This window comes from Crocodylus siamensis, chromosome 4, assembly GCF_052110815.1.
Source record: "Crocodylus siamensis isolate JL-2025a chromosome 4, ASM5211081v1, whole genome shotgun sequence".
Taxonomy (NCBI): Eukaryota; Metazoa; Chordata; order Crocodylia; family Crocodylidae; genus Crocodylus; species Crocodylus siamensis.
Window position 1 is genome coordinate 65,945,859 of NC_143398.1, and position 23,287 is coordinate 65,969,145.

Sequence of the window (23,287 nt, forward strand, 5' to 3'; positions counted from 1 at the left end):
CCACCGAAAAGAGTCCTGGACAGCCCTCGGTGCAGCCTGCCCTGCCCCAACCCACACTGGTCCAGGGGGTACATACCGCTCCCTCTGCCCTCCCAGGGTGCAAGCAGCAGCAGGTGCCACCTCTCCCCCCCATCAGCCATGGCTCTGGCCCCCTTCCCCAACACCACCTGGGCAGCACCTGCCCCTGCCCCCTCCCTCACTGTGGGGGGGGCATTGATCTGTCCCTCCAATAAGAGCCCTGTGCAGCCCCAGCTGCAGTCTGCCCTGCCCCGCACAGATCAAGGGGGCACACATCTCCCCACCCCCACAAGTTGCAGCTCCAGCCCCTCCCCTGTCCTGCCTGGGCAGTGCTTGCCCCAGCCCCTCCCTCACTGTGGGGGGCATTGATCTGCCCCCCACGCCTCTTCTCTTCCCCCTCCCTTTCCACCACATAGGACTTACCAGCTGGAGGCAGCTGTATTGGAAATCAGATCTGTATCTGCCAATATGCCTCCTTAAATATCGGTATCGGCTTCAAAAATATCTATTGAAGCACCCCTAGTATTTACAGTGCATCTGATAGTATTTTAATATCATTTTAGAAACAACCAGTGATGCAAGGCACTTTTTCTTTTTCAGCTTGCTCTAACATATTGTCAATGTGCACTACAGTCCAATTTTACAAACCTAGGTTACCAGGTGGAGTCAAGCCACTGAAAGAACGTAAAGATTGGTAGTTTTAGACTGGCAAATCTGGAATCCATACATCCAATAGCAGCTTTAAGAATATAAATCTGACATTCTCTTCAGTTTTTCTTCTAAAGATTCAGCAATATGTCTCCCCTCAAATTTGCCAGTATAAGTGTTCAAATGTAAAAGGAAGGTTTCTTTTCATTCCAATTTCAACAAAATAATTCTAAGTGTTTGTCAGACAAACAGGAAACCTAACTTCAGCATATTTGAGTGGTGGAAGATGACAGAACAAGGAACAACAGTCTCAAGTTACAGCATGGGAAGTTTAGTTTAGATATTAGGAGGAATGCTCTCACTAGGAGTGTAGTAAAACACTGGAATGGGTTACCCAGAGAGGGTATGTGCAGTGGCCATCCTTGGAGGTTTTTAACACCTAGACAAAGCCTTGGTTGGGATGATGTAGTTGGGGATGGCCCTGCTCTGAGCAGGAGGTTGGACTAGATCAGCATTTCGTGACAATCCAAAAATGAGTAGCCAGAATATGAAAGGGTTGAGAACAAACTTTAAAAATGGATCAACAAACTTTTAAAATGGATTCTACTTTAAAGAAGAAAAACATAGGAAACCATGGCAGAGTTTCAGCCTGCAAGGGGCTGCTTGGGGCTCCCCCTGCCCCACAGACTAAGCGGGTAGGACTTGGAGGAAGGGAGAAGCAGATTGGGAGTGAGGGGTATTGCATTGGGACTGGCCATTGATGTTTACAAATGGGTCCTGGTACAAAAAAGGTTGAGAACCACTGCGCTATATGACTTGCTGAAGTCCCTTCCAACCCTAATTTTCTATGATTTTGAATAACAGGATTCAGACTTTTGTAGGTGGATTTAGTTACATGACTTTCTGGACATGGCTTTACAAAGCTCACTCATTCATCTAGGGCAAGATAAGTAGCTGATCGTTAGCCTATGGCCTCGTTATCACAATTATGGTTAAAGTATGTAAATTGATTTTGTGCCTGGGCTAGTAAACTTTTTAGGATAAAGATCATTTTGCAAGTGTTGCTTGGTACTATGCCCTCAATCTTGTGTCCAATAAGTTCCTGTTTGTCAATTCAAAAGATTGTTTCTGTACAATAATTGTCTTTACACTATCCTTTTATTTTCCTTACTTAAAACCATTTTATAGAAAAAGGAAATTATCTTCTTGTATTTCCATTTGTTATGGAATGTACTCTCAATATCATGACACTTAGCTGCACCAATGATAAGCAGCAAAGATATACAACAGATCAGGTATTTGTCCCCAATGTAACTAAATGGAATTAATTGAGTTCAAGTGTTGCTGTATTTTCTTTTTTTGTAATAATAAAAATAATGAGTCAGGCTGTAACATTTAAAACAAAAAATTAAGTCATTTGACCATCAAAATTACTCAGACAAAAAGTCTTTGAGACTATTAAGAAAAAACCTGTGGCATATTACCATGGGTGACTGATGCCTCTGGAGTCAGGGGTTGCACATGCCCCCCAACACCAGTCAGCGATGGGGGGCCACTGTATATCATCACTCAGAATGGTGTAGATCAGTGGTCACCGACCTGGAGATCCTGATCTACAGGTAGATCCCAGAGCCTTTTTTGGTAGATCCTGGGCTGGGGGGACAGCCGTGTTTGTGTGCATGTGCACACCTGCTGCCCCCAGCCCCAGCAGGTCAATCTGTGGGGGTTGGAAGGGATGGGGGCCAGACTGAGGCCCCCGTGGTGAGTGGCCATGTGGCCCAGCCAGGAGCAGGGGAAGGTAAGTGGGACCCCAGTTTGGCTGGGTGGTGGGAGGATTGCAGCCCAGGGGGGCTCATCCAGGGGTGTGGGGAACTCCCTCCCCATCTTCGCAGGGGTGGAGGCAGCAGAGGATGCTGCCACTAGACCTGGAGTCCCACTGTAGCTGGCCACATGCAGGACTCACATAGGGGTGGCCCCAGCTCAGCTGATGCTGGGAAGATCTGGTCATCCAGGGGTGTGTGGAGGGGGGCTCCCGCCACTGGGCGCAGCCCAGCAGAGGCCCTGGCAGCCCATGCTCTGCCTTAACTGTGCTTGGTAAGCAGCGGGCAGCCTGCAGCAGCAGCCACCTCATCCCGAGCACAGGTGGGGGGGCACAGGCCCCCAGGGCCTCCACCGGGCTGCACCTAGCAGCAAGAGCACCCCCTGCTCCACGTGCCCCTGAACCATGGAGACTTTCATTCGGGCTGGGGCCCAATGCCACGTTCCTTTGGCTGCCAGGTGGGTGCAGCTCCATTCAGCTGCAGCACAGATGTGGGATTGGGCCCCAGCTCGGCCAGGTCTGGGACACTCCATGGTCATGGGGCGTGTGGAGCGCAGGGGGGAGGAAGAGGCGTGGTAGATCCTGGGGTGATGTTTAGTTCCTAAAAGTGATCATAAAAAGGTTGGAAACCACTGGTGTAGATAGTGAACGCATATGAATAAAAAGACTTTCTGAGAAATCTCTTCTTGTGCAGGTTGAGGAAAGAAAAGGAAAGACCATATTACAAAAAACTTAAAAGACATTTTGAAAATTGGTACAACTAAACTATCTATCACCTAAATATGAGGAACCCAAATATTTTAATATATGAAAAAGCATATAATGTAGATAGGGTGCAGTGCACAAACACTGAAAACATCTCACTACAGCTCCAGAGAAATGAGTTTGAATCTTACTCTGCACTCATGAGAAAGACCACTCTGGTCACTCCAGCTATAAATCACTCAGGCTGGGGTGTTGGTAGACGCATCATCTCTTTGCCTCCTGTTGCCTCTAGAAACACCGCTAGCACTATGGGTTCCTAGTTTGGAAGGATCTTTGACTTTGCTATCACCTAAGCAATTTATCTCATAATTTACTCTGACATGCCATTTTGAATAACTCTTTTGATGTAAATCCTTTTTGCAGAGAAAATGTACACTAAAAGAGAAACAAATATTTGAAGAATGCAAAACTATTAACTCCTCCTTTTTCCTCTTCCACCTCTTTACCAGCCCTATTCTTTAAACTAATACTAAGTCCAAATACAGCGTTTTAACCAATACTGTAATCCTTATCTTATTTCTTTTTATGCTAACATCAAAATGAGTATTTACTGTCAAGAGATTTTAAAAAATTACTCACTTGGTTACTCTTTGACTAATTAGGGGTAAACAGAAAAAGAAAGCTCATTAGTGTATCTGTGTGTTTATAACAGCTCTTGAACAACATTTTAGACAGAATCAGCTCCTTCAGCTGCTGTGCACAAAAGCCTGTAAGTGCCAAACTTTCTTTGGGCAATACTAAAGAAATGGACTTTGGTCCATTTCTTAGCTAGATTAAAGCCAGCCATCATTCTTCAGTGGCATCAACAGTGTATAGCTTTAAAATCACAGCCATTTAGAATTCACAGATGAAAAAGACTGAACTACTTACTGTCCGTTCTTTTATTTATAATGTGTATTCAACTGCTGGCCTCAAGAATCTCCATATGTAAAAGGCATCAAAATAGGGAAAAAACAAGTACAGGCATACCTCGTTTTATTGCACTTTGCTTTATTGCGCTTCGCAGATATTGCGTTTTTTACAAATTGAAGGTTTGTGGCAACCCCGCGTCGAGCAAGTCTATTGGCGCCATTTTTCCAACAGCATTTGCTCACTTCGTGTCTCTGTGTCACATTTTGGTAATTCTCGCAATATTTCAAACTTTTTCATTATTATTATATTTGTTATGGTGATCTGTGATAGTGATCTTTGATGTTACTATTGTAATTGTTTTGGGGCGCCACAAACTGCACCCATATAAGACGGTGAACTTAATCGATAAATGTTGTGTGTGTTCTGACTGCTCCACCGACCGGCCGTTCCCCCATGTCTCTCCATCTCCTCAGGCCTCCCTATTCCCTGAGACACAACAATATTGAAATTAGGCCAATTAATAACCCTACAATGGCCTCTAAGTATTCAAGTGAAAGGAAGAGTGGCACGTCTCTCACTTTAAATCAAAAGCTAGAAATGATTAAGCTTAGTGAGGAAGGCATGTCGAAAGCCGAGATAGGCCGAAAGCTAGGCCTCTTGCGCCAAACAGTTAGCCAAGCTGTGAATGCAAAAAGATTACGACTTGCTGAAGGCTCAGATGATGGTTTATTTTTTTAGAAATAAAGTATTTTTTAATTAAGGTATGTACATTTTTTTTTTAGACATAATGCTATTGCACACTTAACGGACTACAGTATAGTGTAAACTTAACTTTTATATGCACTGGGAAACCAAAAAATTCGTTTGACTTGCTTTAGTGCGATATTCACTTTATTGCGGTGGTCTGGACCTGAACCTGCAATATCTCCGAGGTATGCCTGTACTAGCAAACCAGCTTTTCCTTTTCCTCTTCATTCTTGATGTCCTTTTCTACTTCATTCTTGATGCAACCAATTATATAATACCTTATTTTCACAGTAAATATAGCAAAAATGAAAAAAGTGAACTGCCATTCATCTCTAAAGAGTTGTGTTCAAAGACCACTCAGCTATTTCACTTACACAGCTTACTTATGGCCTTTGTCACAGTCACCCAGTCTGTTAGGAAAATAAGAACAATAGGTAGCTTGGGTTTCTCACTGTTGTTCTTACTTATTATGTCCAAATCCACAACCCAAGTCTCAGCAAAATAAGGACTGCTTAGGTTGACAGATATCTAGTAGGCAACTGTTGATCCTCTGGATCATAGTGTACAGCGTTAACAATGTTAACAACTGATAACTGATCACTCAGAAGCCTGTGTGCAGCTTAAAGCATCCAAATACGAGCCAGACATTGGAAAACTCATCAAGGAAAAGCAAGGGCAAGGATCATACTAAACTGGTAAGATCTGCATTTTAATTCAATTTTAAATGAAGCTTCTCAAGTATTTTAAAAACCTTATTTTCTTTGCATATGACAATAGTATACTATACTAATATGCAGTGCGTGCTGCCATGTACCTCCCACTCTGCCCCCCCGTTTTGTTTTTCTGGCATGCCGGCACACTGGCACCTTCCAAGGTAGACGTTGTGGGTTTTTTTGGCACTTCAGCCAAAAAACATTGCCTAACCCTGGTGTATACCTGAGGTCTAGTCAGGTGCCTGATGACTCCACTTGTACAGAGTCCTGAGATTATCACACAACCTGCGAAGAGCTGAAGACCCTGGCGATGAGGACATTTAATAGGATATTAAGGTTTCCTGGATGGAGGTTTCCTGTTAAATTGGATAAAGGGAAATACTGGGATGCACTGCAGCCTCAACTTGATTCCCCTGGGGTTGAGGTTCTTATGCAGCTGTCAGCCAACATAAAGCAGCTGTTATTCATCAGCAGTACTAGCGCATGAGAAGTAGAAGTCACACTGTAGGACTTCCTATTGGTACTAGCCTAGCTGCTTTGTCCAACTAACAGACTGGGAAAAAGAGGGAAGAAGGAACTGTGTGTTCCTAGACAGAGAAAGCTGAAAAGTTTCCTGAGAACAGAAAGCCTTCATTTGCTTCTGCAGGACACCGGCTCAGAAGCTGCACAGTGCAGAGGAGAAAAAGACGATGTCTTACATAGCTCCAGTGCTAAAATGCTGACACCAATGGGGCACTGCCAGATAATTCTGCAGATTTTTAAAACACGTTCAAACTATGTTTAAAACATTTTTTTTTCAAAAACTCTGAGTTCTGATGTATTTAGTTTTGCTTAGCAAAATGAAAGTTAAATGTGAAGGCTTCTTACAGACATTAAAAAAATCCAAAAAATGGCGTTTTATTTTAAATTTGGCATGTCCCCAGACTGAGCCCAACTCATGCCCAGAAGAGACAGTGCGTTAGTTAGACCCAGATTGCCCACTGCGTGTATAGACTGGACACTTTAGTGGAACTTTTTTGGCACTTTTAACTGATTCAGTCAGCTATTAGGTATTAAATGAAAGCACCAAAAAGCCCTGCTGAAGCATCTAATCTATACAGACGCTGCAGAGTCAGATCAAAGTAACACACTGCTTCTTTCCAGTACAGTGCAGTTTTGGGGGGGGTTTAAAGGTCTGTAAGCAGCCTATATTCCCAGATTCTCTTTCTCCTGCAATTTTTGAAAAGTGCATTGTAATTTTTGTTTGTATGGCTCTTTGCTTATTTTTGGCATGTGATATTTTGTTTCACCCTTAACTATAGGTTCAAAATTTTTTGCCTTGTAATTTTCCTTTTACTGCTCTTAGCACCAAATATTAACTTAGCATTTTATATGCATATTATCTTGTCTAATATTGTTAGTCTTTCTTGTCTCTCTGGATATTAACCCTCTAAAGCATGAACAGTATTACCTTACATTTTTTGTCCAGCAGAAGGCCTTGTACCTGTGGTGGATGCCACCACAACATGACTATTAAGGCACTGGGCCTGAAGACGCACACAAAAGCTTAACTTTAACCATATGAGTAGGCAAAAATACTAATTGTTTCCCTGGAGCAATCACCTTTGGATCACTAGAAGTACTCAAAGACTTATTTCATTAATTGGCACAGAGTAGAAAATGATACATTACATTAACTCATGCTTCTCAATGTGGCAAGAAGTAGCAAATGGCCTGCAAAGAACTGAGAGCAATTACGTGATTCTCTGCACATTAGATTTGTAGTAAAACCATAGAAGTCAACCTTTTCAGTAACTTCTCACACTCATTTTAAATGGAAAAACAAATGTATAAAGTGGTTTCTCTAACCAAACATGGTTATTTTCAGAAGATCATCACATCCTGCTTGATCGGAATAGTTAATGTTTCTTTGAGAAGTACTGCAGACCTGAATTATATTTTCTTGATGACATCTACCATCACAACATGATCATTCAGTCATACGAGCAGATTCATTTTTATTCTTGACACTAAACGAATCAGCTGAAATAAACAGATTATGCCTACACAGGATAGTATATTTCCCAGAACATTTTTTCCAGAAATGCTGCAATATAGCTTGCATTTGTATTTGTTGTAACCAGTCCCCTTTTAAGCTATTTTGATTATTTCAAAATACTCTGTAGAAGGTCTCCGTTTGTAATGCACGTGTAACTCCCAACTGCAGTAATAAGGAGACACATCAGCCAAGGGATGATCACAGAAGCTGCATAATAAACATCTGTTTCCTTATGATCAAAACACCTGTATTTTTTCTCCTCTTTGGGTTGAAACTTTCTAAACATTCAGCATAAAGGTGGATACATTTAGGCTGAAAATTAGAAGAATTTTCCTTGCTATCAGAACACTGAGGTTCTGAAACACCCTTCCTTCAATAATAATAATAGGGATAAAAATCCTATTCCAGTTTTAAGATGGAGGTTGAATTTTAAGAAAGAGTATATCCTGTAGTTACCAGCGATAACAGGGGACTGAATTCAATAGCCTTAGTGATCCTTCCTTTCCTAGTATTTTCAAAAGATCTGGTTTTAAACCATTCATCCTGATTTAATTTGATATACGTTTCCTATTGGATGAAACAGTTAAAAAAAGAATTAATCAGTTGCCAGCTCTTTAAACAACTCTTTAAAAGATGCAAGAGGCAAGGTTTTCTGTGGGTAGTAACTTTATTGAATCAACTGCATGGTTGGGATAGGCTTAGAGAAGCTTTCAAATGCAATACATTCCTTTTCAGGTCTGATTTTTCTGGGTATCGCCAACAATCACCACCATTTCTTGACTAAAGTTACCCAAACCCTTCCTGAAGAAGGGAAGCACAGTTATTTTTATTTTACAGATTGTAACCAAGGCAAGTTCCACAAAGATATTTAAGGACTTCTGGGACTTATCCAATGTCATACAAGACACACAGCAAGAAACCTAAGTTGCATAAGGTTGATGGTAGTGCCATGACCACTGTGTGTATCAGGATGAAAACATGCTATTCTATGCTGTTCTGAACTAATGTTCTCAAATTATATTTTCACTTATGGGAATATATCAGCCATCTGCTTTGGAATATTGTGTGCCTGACATAATAAGCAGTTCTCTCTGTCTGTCAAACTTTCATACCAATTGAGTAGTGTATCATTGCAATCTAAAATGCCCTGTCCTATTAATATGCAGTTAGCAATTCTTGACTATATCATCGGTTAAAAATGTTGCCTGTGCTTGTGAACTATGGTCAATTTAACATGGAAAACAAAACCATTTTCCTTCCTTTATTACTTTTTAAAACAATATGATCAAAGGGTTCTTTTGAACAAAAGACAATGTTTCAAACTACTTATTCTCATTAAATATAATAAATCTGCTTCTTTTGTTCTTCACACATGCAGTGCTGGAAACCCTAAGTAGCAATTACAGAAGAAACGTTTTCATAAGAAAAAATAATCAGTTTCCCTTTCCTTCAGCTGTTGCAAAGCTGAGAATGCCCATTTCAAAGCTTTCTTACACTGGCTATTTCAAGCTGAAGGCATTTTAAAGTGCAAATGAAAAGGTGAAGATAGAAGAAAAATCCAGGGTGCTTATTATATTATTTGCTATAATCTACCCTAGTCATTGTCATGCTTAGAGTCATTTCTAATGATTAACACAAGGATAAGAGTCAGGACATGTGAGTTCTAATCATGAGTGGGTGAATGTCCTTGGGCGCTCTGGCCACATCCAGATGAGTGCAGATGTTTGGTTCCCTGGGGACAGGTAGCAGTGGGACACTGTGCTGCTGCCAGTTGTCCCTGGGGAACGCCCATGCCATGCGCTCTCTGGCATGGTACACAGTTGCTGGCCCCAGCAGCCTTACCTGGGGGCCTGAGGGCCAGGGAAGTTGCAGCCACATCACTCCTCCAGCTTGGAACCTGGTCAGCAGCGGGAGTGTGGCCAGGCTCCTTTTTTTTGCATGTTTTTTTTTGGCCCCTGGATTTTCAGGGGTCAAACCCCACCGGAAAACCAAAACCATGTTGAAAGGTAGCAGCACAGGAAATGCCTAAATGTGTGGTGTGTGGGACCACAGACAGGTGTGCAGCACTACATACTGCACGGCCACACTCGTCTGGATGTGGCCTCTGTGTCTATCTTCTTGCCAAAGAAACAGCGATAACAGCACTTTTTCAGCTTTGTGTGGTATCATTATCTCTTTGAGATGCACTTCTTAAAGTAGTGTTATCTCTAGAAACAAGGTCACAGAACAGAAAAGTACGTCCACTCTACACCATGTTCCTGGTGCATCTTAGGAGGGTTGTTCTCGAGCACAACCTAAATTTCTGCTCCCACATACATTCAAGAAACCCAGAAATCCAGCAATAAACCTGCTGCACTGTGGCAATTCTCAAAATCTCAGTCTGAGCATCAGCAGAGGATGCCTCAGGGCAGCTTCACTGGCCCATTTCTGGATTTGGCATGTGTAAGTGAGAGTTGATAAGAAGGAATGCTTGAGACCACCCTTCTTAGGGCATGCTAGGAATGCAGCCTAGACATAACTTAAGATGGAGGTGTCAAATCCAAAAGTTGGTGGGCTAGATCTTGACAGTGGTTTTCAACCTGTGGTCTGCAGATCCCTGGGGATCCACAGACTATACTTAAGGGGTCCACAAATGGTAACTATGATAAATCAAAAGTATGTGAATACCCACACTTACAATTCAAAGGGAACTGTACCTCCATTTGAAAATTTTTAGGGGTCTGCAAATGAAAAAAGTTGAAAACCACGGATCTAGACCATGGGGCTTTTTGTGAACCAGATGATCCACTAACAGATCCAGCCTGCAAGGCTTTTTGCCATGGCTGCTGGTCCCACTATGTCCGCACCAGCAGCCAAGGAGTTAACTCCCATTGCTGAAGCTGCCAGAGCCAGAGAATCAGTGCAGCCAGCACGCAGGAAGAGAACACCGCAGCTCTCGGTTATTGCCAGTGGCAATCAAAAACACCATAACATTCACCCCTGCACCCCTTGGCTGCTAGCCACGTCCACACTGGCACAGGCAACCACTGTAACAGGGGTTGAAAGGCAGCTGCACCTACTACTTTGCTGCTGGCAGTTGTGGGGAAAAGTCCTGCAGGCTGGAAAACTCACCTCCACAGGCCATATGGCTGACATCCTTGCCCTAAGCAGTGTTTCCAAGATAGGCAATGTTTGTCATTTCCTGGTCTCGTGGACCAGGAATGGGTTGAGTTCTCACCAAAACCAAAAGGGCTTTCTAGAAACGACCAGTGATTTTTGTTTTAATAACATTAGTTGGTGGAAATTACAAATGGCAACTTGATATCGCTGAGGCCATGGGAAAAGGGATAAAAATCTTGCCACGTGCATAAGCCAAGCACAAATGGAGAAGGATTATGCAGAAACTGCTCTGACTGATAGGTTTTTCTGTCTCCTATAGACTTCCTTGAATCTTTTTCTGCAGCATTTGCTATCAGCAACTGTTGAAGGAAAAGCTACCTACCAGACTGGATAGACAGCTGATTTAATTCTGCATAGCAGTTCCAAGGTATCAGCTGTAAATGAGGCTTCAAAGTTTTACCACAGCCCTTTGCTTTCTCCTTAATAGGTTTATGCGTCATTCCAACTACAAAAAGGCATCAGAAATACAGGTCAGGTCGAGAAATGTCTACCCTTAATACCTGCATTTAAGAAACCATACAGAGAGCTCCTGAAAATGCAAAACCCAAAAAACTATTGCAAAAACCCCCCATATAAATGGGCCCTAACTACACCCTAAATATCAAAACTCAACAAAGTATATGTGCAACTGAAACTGCAGCTTGGGTCCTCTTCTAGCTATATTGGGGTCTATATTCAGAATTCACTGCACATGATAAATTTTGAATACTGTTTTTTCCAGAATCATTCTTGTCTTCCATAGTAAACCTCAGACTCAGCTTTATTTTTAATTTAGACTAGCTTCTGTCTCTCTCCTTTTTTTCAGTAAACAACCTACAAAAAATAAAAGGCCTGTACTTCAAAATTTATATTTGAGATTTCTTACATATTGATAGTTTGGCTGCTGTTACAGTCAATATAAGTTGATGGTCAGGAACAAAAGAACATCTGGACGAAGGTTCCAATATACTTTCCTCAACTGTCCCAAATCCTTTGCTACCATTATCGCTTTATACTTTTTGAAGATTTTTAAACTAAATTTTATGGAAAGCCTGCCTCCTTAATACAGTGACTCACCATCATTGGGAGCAGTCTTGTTAATATTATCTTGGCATATGTTTAAGGACAGATGGCTTAAGTAGCACCAGTGGAATTTAAAGTCCCAAACTTTAAACTTTGAGAGAACTATTTCACAGAACCTCCAGGAGAAATCAATGCCAATCCATACTTTAAGGAAGGCAGCTGCATTCATGAGCCCAACATTTATGCCCTGGTGTGTCTCATGGGATAAAATCCAAACATACAATTTAATATACAGTATTAATTTCACCTTTGCAGACGAGAGACTTGGAGGACATTCATATTCCTATATAGGCAATGAGTGAAAGGAATTAGTTGAGCTTGTCTTGTTCCTGTATTACTTTTGCAGTGGTCCTCTAAAATCCTAAAATAGAGTCATGGAGTTAAAGAGTAGTAAGGCTGGAGGGGACCTCAAAAGGTCATTTAGTCCAACCCCCTGCCTGAGGCAGGATCATCCCAATCCCAACCATATTATTGCCTAACCTCTTAAAAGCTACACATTCAAGTGTGAGAAAAGACATTACATCATAACTTGCTACACATAAAGCAGAGGGACCACGGCAGCCAATGTCCTGCTGCAGCCAAGGGTTGTTAAAAGATACTCGATACATCCCAACGGTATTCCTCATCGCAAAATCATCCTACAAGATAGATTACTTACCTTTATATGGGAGAGATCATCTTTTTCCAGGTAGCTTGGGGCAAGGTAGTAAGGTTTGTTTCTCACATAGAAGTTTGGCTAAATAATCAACAGTCCACTCTTTTACATTCATCTTCGTCTGAAAGGCTTACCCTTCTGGCTAACAGGTGACTGTCAGAACTTCTAAAGCGAATAGGAATGAGAATGAGCATAGGGCTGACTGAAGGAAACAAAGTTCCAAAGGAAGGAAAAAAGACTGATGGGAAAAATTTAGAAAGAAAAGCATATTATTTGAAAAAATAACCACAGAGACGAGGGGAGAAGCGAAATGAACAGGGAGAAAAAATATAGCAGGACAACACAGAGTAAAGAAAGCAAAGAGAGACAGAACTATAATGGAGCAGAGAACAAACTGGTGCTGAGGGCAACTCTTGAATAGATACGTTATAGGGGTGTGCAAAATGGGTCGTATTTGATTCGGATTCAGCCCAAATCGGGGACAGTGATTTGATTCGTTGATTCAGATCACTGTCCCTGATTTGATTCGGCTGAATCCAAATCTGATGATTTGATACTGATTAGGAGACTCAGTGATTTAGCCATAGACAGATCTTTAAATGTTTTTTCTACATACCTCGAGGTACCAGGTGTGGCTTGTGAACGCTGCGATGCTGGGGTGGATGGAGCGTCCCACAGGAGCATGGAAGGGGCCCCCAGGTGGTCAACAGCAAACCCAGAAGTGGACCAGAAGTAGTTCTGGTCCATTTCCAGGTCTGCTGAGGTGGGTCCCCCAACTTGGTGATCAGCTATGGGGGGACCCTGGATGCCCCCCCAGACCCAGGAGGCACCAGTTGCCAAGCCAAGAGTGCAAGGGGTGTGTGGCTACCAGCATGCTTCCTGCCAGACCCAGAAGTGGACCAGAAGTATTTCTGGTCCACTTCCAGGCCTGCTGCTGAGCGTGCTGGGAACCCTCCGCACTCCTGTGGGACGCTTCATCTGCCCCAGCATTGCAGCATTCATGAGCCGCCTGGTACCTTGAGGTATGTAAAAAAAACATTTAAAGCTGTGTCTGAATCTTTCCAAATCTCTTTGAATCGATTCAGAGGGTTCCAATTTGATTTGGAGAGATTAAAGGGTCTCTTGATTCAATTTGGATTTGGAGATTCGACCACCAAATCAGGCCGAATCTCCACCAAATCAAATCAGGGACAGAAGCGTCACACAGTCCTATTACATTAAGATTACACAGGTGTTTTATTGGGTTGAAATTACAAAAGATGTGGCTCTGTCAGGACACATTGGCAAGGGTATCATTTAATCTGGCTAGCAGACTCGGTCTCTGTCTAGGCAAGCATCATAAACAGCCCCAAGATAAAGCACCTGGTCTTTGAAACACTGCAATAATTTAATGAGAGGTATTTAATAATAATCCTATTGTTCCAACAGAAACCCATGTTTTCTAAGAGCATTGCCAGGGTCTGTATTTCCTGTATGCACTCTTCAGTTATAGCTTGCTTTAAAAGATTGTTTGTACTATCTACCTTTGAAAACAGGCTACACTTTTTTAAATAAAATATTTCTTCTAAAATGGCTCACATCTTACTTTTGTGTAAAAAGAATAAATAGAACAAAAAAAGAAAAAATGTCATGTGTGCACAAATGTGTCTTTATTTGTTATTTTATTGTTTCTTAAATTCACAAAAATTGGATTGTCTTACATTTGAAGAAATATAGTATAGTTTTGAGGAAGAGAGTGAGAGCAAGGGAGAGAGAGCGAGCGCAAGCAAATGAATGCAGGACTGCAACCAAGAGATTAAACCATGGAGTCAGCTAAAACAAAATAATCATGGCTTGGGCTATTGAAAGGTATCCTCCAATGTCTGTTGGCTCTTTAGGGCATGCAACAGTTAATTTTAGGAACTAGTCATTCTGGTTATGCTAATGACAGAACTGAAGATCTGTCCTTATCATACTCAAATCTTACCCTACGGCGAGTTATATTTTTGCTTTTAAAAAAGACAGTGTGCACTGCATAAGCACCGAACCATCCTATAAACAGGAGCTCCCCACTCCACCTTTTGTGTGAGCCTCATCTCAAAGTAGGTGGACCATGACAGCAAGAGAAAAACTCTACATTAGTTGAAAGGGTGCACATGCTGTAGAGGTGACATATGCCCGTGGGGTAGATTTGCTTTGTTTCTGGGTTTGACTGTGAAGAAATGCATCTGAATAATTTTGTAAATAACCATATACTGTACATGTCACAACCCACTGAAGCCCAATCATCATTTGAGCCATTTCAGGAAAAGTGGTAGTTAGTCAGAATGCAACACTATCAGGGCTAAGCACAAAATTACAGTGGAACCTACCTAACAATGTTCAGGGGATGGCACAGTTAACTACAAAGGCAATTTAGCTTTAAACTTTGGTAGCATACATATATCAGCAAGTTTCCATTATTGCTCTGCATTGCATATATAAACTTACTGTTGCTGTTATAGTATATTGCATAATTATGGTTTACCATGTACATTCGACATAAATGACTTTCATGGACCCTGGTACACACAAAACAGCAAAAATTATTGAAAGGTGCACTAGAAATGCATGTGAGAGTAAGAAAAATATTGTATCCCATTATGAGAAATATTATATTTATTCTTCAGGTAATTAAAGAACAGGCATTTGTAGAAGAGAAAGGAATTACAGCTGTACTTTGTTAGCTCAGTGGGAAATTTCCTATTTTTTGAACAGTCATTTGTGCAACGTTATCATTGCCTTTGAGCCCAAACCAACTCTCAGCAACGTCGATAGCAGTCTTTCCATTAACTTCAATGAGAGCTGATTCAGGTCCTTAATGCAGTTTTTTGGATTGTGGTTTTATAGGAGGACCCTAAACTTTATTACCAGTTAATGGAATCCAGTCTGCAACCTTTCAATTTGGTGGATGTGCCGCACATGAAATTTGCTAAGCTTTTAAAAAGAAACAAAATGAGGAATAATAAAATAAAAAAGAGCCTTTTTCCCTGAGCTTCAAAGCTCTGTGAGCTTGCAACAAAGTGGCAACAGTCCATCTAAACTCTATTCTGGAAGTTTCTGGCTAGACACTAACTACTCCAATGACCTGATCGACCTACTTCAAGAGGTAGGGTGGCCATTGATGCATCCCCAGAATACAGAACATCTTCTTGAACACCGCCCCACTCAGCCAACCAGAAGTGAAGAGCAGGGTTGCCTCCTCCTCAGCTAATCAGCAGTGAGGGGTGGGGCGATCAGGCCCACTGGCCAATCAACAGCACGGTGTGGGGCCACCACAAAAAGACTGGGAAAATGGCACTGGCTTTGGCTTACTGCAAATATTAATTCTTTTGTTTTGCACTTTTAATGACACTGAATGCAGACAGCAGTAACTGTGTTCATGAATACCAGTTTAATAACAAGTAATTATTATAATGTGTATTCATTTTCATACTATACCCATAAAACAAAATAAGCAAAAACAATAAAAAAACCAGCAAGTAAAATACAATAAGAAAACTCCCCCTGCCTCGTGGCTTCACATATCCCACAGCTCTGCCATTCTCTCCAGAGAGTCCAGCCTTGAGAGAACATGGCATAGTAGGTGCAAGGCTCAGGCACCCTCTCCTCCGCCTGGGATCTGGTCTCAGTCCAGCCCAGCTCCACGCTCTGGAGCCAGGGGCACGCACTGCACAGGGACCCCATCCCACCCCCATCGGCATTCAGCACAGATACTGGGGACCTGTGAACCTTCCTTGGCCACATTCTAGTCAGAGCTGGGCTGAGCAGGGTTGGTGAGCATTGGATGCCTGTAGCAGTGCAGCCAGCTGCCCAGCAGGACCTTCTCTTCCTTCCCCACGAGACAGACAGGCTCTCCCGTCCTGGAGGAGAAATAATGGCTTAACGAGCTGGCCCAGCCGCCCGAGAGTCCAGAGTCCCCTCTGCCCAAAACTCCCCTCCCTGTGCAGCAAGTCACCCCAGGGACTCACCAGGCTGCTCTGTGGGTGCAGAGATGGTGACAAGAGCCTCTTCCCAATCCCACTGGCATTCCAGCAGGTACAAATGCCATGCTCCACCTGCCCGCTCTCAAAGCCATTGCCTCGTGCTGAGGCAGCACAGGGGTGTGTGTGTGCACAACAACTGCTCGGCCCTGGCAGCTCAGCTACCCCAGGGCCTGGGCCCACCTGCACATGCCCAGCCCAGGCAGGGAGCTCAGGCACACAGCAGTGCCTTGGCCCTTGCGCAGGCGCAGAGCAACAAGCCTCTGCAATCCTCCACCTCTCTCCCTCCCTCCATCGGTGGCTCAGAACCGTGCTCCTCCTGGCTGTGCACTGCCCTACCGCTAGACACATCCAACAGAATTGTGAGGACAATGCAGTTCCACCACCAAACTGAAAAACGAGGACTTCTTCCAATCCGTTCCTCATTCAGGAACGGACAGGGGACACAGGGTTTTAAAACAGGAACAATGGCCATCCTATTAAGAGGTCAACCAGTGGGAACTCCTGTGCTGCAGAGCTCAGCAGCTGTACATTTGGGGAAATTAGTTTGTGCAAAACTCCTCAACAATTCTCACTCAAACATTGTTCTAAAAATTACTGCTAGATATAGATGGAGTCTGCAAAATTTCAGTCAAAAAGTTATAAAAGTTGCAGAGATTTATGCATGAATGAAAAGTGATGATTAAATCAGAAACTCCCACGCCTCCCAGCTCTAGTAACTGCTGCTTCTCTGTGTGACATTTTGTGTTTCTTCAACATTCTTAACTATTATTAGAGAAACTAGCAATCAAAAGGAGCCCTGCAAGAAACTTAGTGGGCCAGAAAATGGAAACTTTCCCTTAATTATTTTAAGAAGCCCTAATATACACCAAAAGTAAACTTCAGAACCAGTGTGCTATAATATACTTTATTTGGTAACACCTTTCATAAACACTTTGTCACTGAATGCAATATAAAATTAAACAGAATTCATTGCTTTATAGCTCTAATATTTATTTATGGCAAAAATACGGGGTTTTATTTTTAAAAAATGGGGTCCCCTCATTTTTATTATTGAAATTAATTACATCAGAAATAAAGAATAAAACAAATTAAGTTGTAGACATTATTATTTACATTAAGGAAATTAACCCAACAGTATTTTTTTATCACAAGGAATAATTTGTGCGTGCCCTCACCCACCTTTCTGGACTTTTGCCATATGCTATGTCCTACATTTGCCCTTTGCATGTTGAGTGGTACAAAGGACAGTCTGAAGATGGCTGTTCCAGGTGCCAGCTCCTGTAGATACAGTAGCAGTTTCACCACATGAAGCAAGGTGAAGGGAACAGAATGAGCTATTTACAGTACATGTGAGAAAGGACCAAAGCAAACAGCAGGGGAACAACCTTTGTAAAGACTCGTAAGGAAAGACTAGTGGGTTGTAAAAACATGGTGCCTAATTAACTTTGAACTGGAGCCTGGACTGAATGGGGAAACAAGAGAAATGTTCAAGAAGAGCTTATTGGTGATACAACCAGAACACTGTTTCAGCATGAGAAAGCAGAGACATCATTATGTGAAGATGGAGTGCTTATAGCTCATGTAAGCCAAGGAAAGGAACTGCATTAATTAAGAGAAAAGGGGATGAAGACATGGTTGAGGATTTAAGCATGGATACAGCAAGATAAACATCTTGTATACTAATTTGCAGATGAAAGATAGAAGGAGAAGTAGTGTTTACATCCAAAGAGGACACCAAGGTTGGAGACTGCAGTGGTACATCCCTCATGCTTTACCCAGCAGCATTTGATTTCTAAGTCCAAAGGAAAGAAAAGACGCACTGAGGAGACACAGATTTCAGTTTGAAGAATCTGGCTCTGCACACATATAGGCTAAGGGCAGAAGTTACACATAAACCGATATAAGTGATCGGAAACTGATTTAAAGCTGTAACAGAACAGAAGTTCAGTGTACACAGACCATGTTCAAAATGGCTGAAACTGGTTTAAGGTAGGCATGGAGGGATGTAGTATCACACTTAACTGATTGAGGTTAAACCGATCTATGGAAATTCTGTTCCAGATCTCCTCTCAACTCAAATTACCCCACAGTCCCCCAGCATCCCAGGATGCTTTGCAACTCCCACCAACCTCCCTCGCAGGGCAGGAAGGCTAGCCTCTGCTCCACTGTCTGCTCCAGCCAAGCTCAGCCAGCCCTGCCCCTGGCCTGTCACAGAGCTGAAGCAGCAAAGCCCCTCCTGGTGGGGAGTCTGGGAGTTGGCGACAGGGCCAACGGAGACCCCTGGCTCAGCCCCGCACCCCAGCTGGGGGCTACACAACACAAGAGGGCCCTGCAGTGGGGACTGCTCCGGGATTCCAGCATTCCTCCCCCTGCAGTCCACATGGGCAAGCGCTCCAGCCAAGCCCCCATGCCAGAGGCCAGGTTTGGCACAGGGGCAGGGCTGGGGCAATCACCCAGGTGGGCTACAGGGGGAGGAATGGTGGGCTGTGGGAGAAAAGGCCCCACCACCCAGCAGGCCTCCCCATACTATGCAGACCCCAGGTGGGCAGGGGGCCACAGCCTGGGTGGCTTTGGTCCCCCACCAGCCCCTCTACCAGCTCTGGAAGCCTAGGACTCTGCGCAAGAGAGGGCGACAGCAGGAGGTTGGGGGCATGCGCCTGACAGTCAATCAGGGATGGCTCGTTGATGTGCATGAACGCCCCCCACCCCCTTTCTAGCCAGGCCAGTGCAGGCACTCGCCTACTTCCCCCAACACAAGGGTAGAAGTGTGTTACATGTACTCAAGATCCAATCTGCACAGCTTAGAGAAACCTGCAAAGGTTGGATCAATTTTGCCTCAGGCTTTTTGACTGTCTATACTTAGCCAGAGTGTGGGACAGGCAAGTTTTGTGACTGGGGCTGTCTAATAAAATAAATCAAATTAACTCTACCAGGTGGCCTCAGAGACAGCCCCCCAAAAAAGAAAGAGATGTTAAGTAGCTGCTTCTGAAGTTGTATAGGAAGCTTTCATTGAGGGTAAGTAGTCTGGTAGGAGGGAAAAGGAAGTTTACGAACATAGGAATCAACTCAAGCGTGGTGGCCTCAACAGCTGAATGATGCAGAATAAAGAACTGCATCTTCTGTGAGGGATGGGTCTCTGAACCTGCACCTACTCACTAACAACTGAGAGAAGATCAAATGATTCCTAACCCAAGAGGTGGAATACTTTTACTGGCTAACATGGCACTGAGGTGCTTGGGATTTGACTAGCCGACTCTGGAAGCCCCTTTCAACCCAACTGATTCTGTAAAAAGAACCAAAGCCCTGCTGCCATCCTTCTCAGGGCCTGCAAAGTCCAGAGGACACATGCTACATAAAAGGGCCACAATGCGAAGACTGAGAAATTCTCTTTGAGGAAAGATCACAGAGGATCATGTTTAGATGCGTCCGCTAACACATACGTACGTTAATAACAACAGAAGGAAGCTCTTATCTAAAGAGTTATTCATTAGTGTTCCAAATGCTACTTACAGTGTTTACACTTAGTGTTTGTTTATAAAGAAATTGCATGGCATTTTCTCCTTGAAGCTCACTGGGAAATGATGTTAACATCTACATTCAGTTCTTTACACACACACAATAACCCTGAGGCTTAACTCTGTGTAATGCTTCTTTATATACTCTTGAAAAGGCAAAACTCTGACTTGTGCTTTATCAAAGAGTTAACACGAAGTATAGGTAGAAGGGAAATGGCTATACATATTATTGTCTCATAATCCCCTAACTGGTTAAGTGACAAATATGAAAAGCTGGAGATTGGAGATTTGGAGATTCTCTAGTTAGTCTGTGAAAAATTATCACTCTAAAATACTTAACCCAAAGAAGAAGAGATTAAGTATACTTTATCAAGGCAAACAGGAAACATTAAATGAGCCAAACAATACGTACAATTGAGACTCAGCAGCACAGAAGTGCTAGCTATGAAGTTAAGATTAGAACTTAAGTGTGTAACAAAAAAATCTCAAGCAGAACTAAAATATATGCATCTTATACAGAAATTGTATATATGTTTTTGCATAGCGGACTGTCATGAGATCAGACAGCAAAAACTGACAAAACAATGTGAAAGCAGTGCTTTTCATGCTTTTATATCCAAGAAACATATATGCAACATTTATTAATGTGTGATATAGCAATCAAGTGCATCACACACACGCATTTTTACTACATCAGGGTAAAGGCAAAAAGAGCAAAGAGGACTAAGAAATAAGCTTTTGGGTCTTCAGAGAAAAACAGAATTGGGATAGAAGGGACACTAACAGAGACAAGCCAGAGCAAATCATTTACAGAAAGGAAACAACTTGCAAAGCTGTGATGTCAGGCCAAGAAAATGGACAATCCAGTGGCAAAAAGTAACAACGTAAGAGAAACCATGAGAGTAAGGAAGGAGTGGACAGCTGACTACAAACAGAAGAGTCATTTTCATCCTATGACCAGATAGGTGAAATAAAAAAAATCCTCCTTCCCTGACATTTTGATCATGTTGACCAGTCTGTAATGGATGGTCGACATACAAAATTAGAGGCAGAGAATCCTAAGAATTGCGCTGTTAGAACAAAGTCTTGTTAAAAAATGATAAGACAAGGGTGAAATGCTAGCAACAAAAGACCCACAAACACAAAAGCAGACCCAAATTCTGCCCTTAGGTGCTCAAACCTGCTTCTTCTCCAAGCCAAGGAGCTCTACAAAGACACTGAAGAGCTTAATTTGCCTGACAGTCTTCATTCTCTTTTTCCTGTAGGGAACACTGCATCCATCAATTCATGGCTGAACAACTGTTCTATACTTGTTTGATCAATTTAACAACTTGTCCTCATTGTTATGAAATAGTTGGCACAGAGGTTCAGTTACAAAATTTATGATGTCTAGTTGAACAATAATGGTTTTAGCCTTGGATTCCAGCAAAATAAAAATACAAACCAAAAAAGGAATTAGAAATGGGTGCTCTCCCTTGCGAAAAAGACAAAAACAATCTCTTCCTCTTACTGCACCTTTGAAAAAAATCTTTTAAACCACAACGTGGTCACATTGTTTTCCTTACAAGTAACATACAGATTACTGCCTGGAAAATACATTTTTTTAAATGAGTAGAATTATATGGGTAAAAACAAAAAAAAGTTTCTGTAAAAATAATTCATGAACAATAATTTGAACCAAAGTGGTTATTAAATAAGCAGCCAGAAATATTGAACACTGAACTGGAATGAGGAGATATAAAGATTAAGAGAGGAAGAATCAAATGTTGTATATTGGCAGCAGCTTAGTGAACATCTCTCCCTCCATGTATACAGCAACAGTAGACAAACATAACGCACACTGTGTGATCAGTGGTTTCATACCTGTTCTTACTTGGGGGGACAAAAGAAGTTACAATTATTTCAGAGAAAAAACAGCTTGAATTATCTGCAATGGAAGTGTGAAAGAATTAAGGTGGCTATGATGTATGAGAATATTGATTATACCAGAGAAAATTGTATTCAAGTGGAGCAACAACTCTCATCACTAAGAGAGACGAAATTATTTTGCCAAAATCTGTCAAATAAAGAGCTCATCAGACAAAAAGGCTAGCCCCTTCACTCAGAGCTGTAAAAAAAAACCCATGGAATTTCAAGCTGATAAATTAATAATAAACCTCCAAAATTAAGCATATGCTACACACATAGGAAAACTAAACATTACAAGAAATAGATATGAGGTAAGAGCCCATCAATGAATGAATAAATAATTTTAAAAGATTTAATTCTGGATGTATTCTACGGGCCCTATGCTGCAACATGATGAGTAGGAAAATGAAATATGTAGTTTTAATTAAAATATTGTTGTTCTAGGACCCATCACACATAAGCAAAATAAAATAATTGATTTTGAGCTGAACTGCTGATTAATCAAGGAATGCTGATTTTTATGCTGATTTTTAAGCTAAGTTAATACACATGCTTTCAATAACATATTTATGCTTTTACAGTTCTAAAGTCATGACCAGTACTGGTTTCACATTAACAAGTCTAAAAACAAAAGCTTCTCATTTATTTCGAGACTCAATGTTAGAAGTTACTATAAAAATAACTTTCCCCTAGCACTAACCTTTTACAAAAAGCCAGTACAAACATTTCTGAATAATATTAATTGGAATTTTAAAAAATGATTAACAGGACTTCTTGACAAAATATACTCATTTGGGAAAAAAGCCATACTCTCTTGTCCATAAAGGTTTAAATACAGCTGCTAAAAATCACACAGAACTCAGAATAAGATTTGAATGTGTTTTAAAGTTTTGGAAGAGAAAACTAAAGGCTACAAAAATTTATGACAATATAAAATGCATATTTCTAGAATGGACAAATTAAAAACAACTGCCCAAGTGTAAGAACATAATCCAAGCCATGAAAACACCCAAACTATATATTTTTCATCACATACAATATACTGTTTGCCTCAGATATTTTCAATATGCAGAGAGGCACTCTCTGAAAGGTTATAAATGCTAATGCACAAAAGAACTGGAAACACAAAAAGACCAATAATCTTTGATACAGGTCCTAGGTATCCTCCTCAGCTGCTTTTAATAATAGACAGCACAGAGTAACATATGCAAGACTCTTCTGAGCAGTTACCAGGAATACAAAACAATGATATCCCATAATAACTTTGGCACTTGACTTAAAAACAAATCCCCCTTTAAGCAATGAAATCACCTGAAAACATAAACCTATCTTATGTTTGAATATGCATGCAGCATGGAGCACTAAAGGATTTCAACTAAAACAG

The 23,287-nt window shown here is 41.8% G+C and overlaps 1 protein-coding gene across 9 annotated transcripts in view; it reads right to left on the reverse strand.

Moving 5' to 3' along the window:
- The window catches only part of GRIP1 (glutamate receptor interacting protein 1), a 592,924-nt gene that overhangs the window by 255,081 nt on the left and 314,556 nt on the right, over positions 1-23,287 (reverse strand). The gene's annotated exons all lie outside the window — the stretch shown is intronic.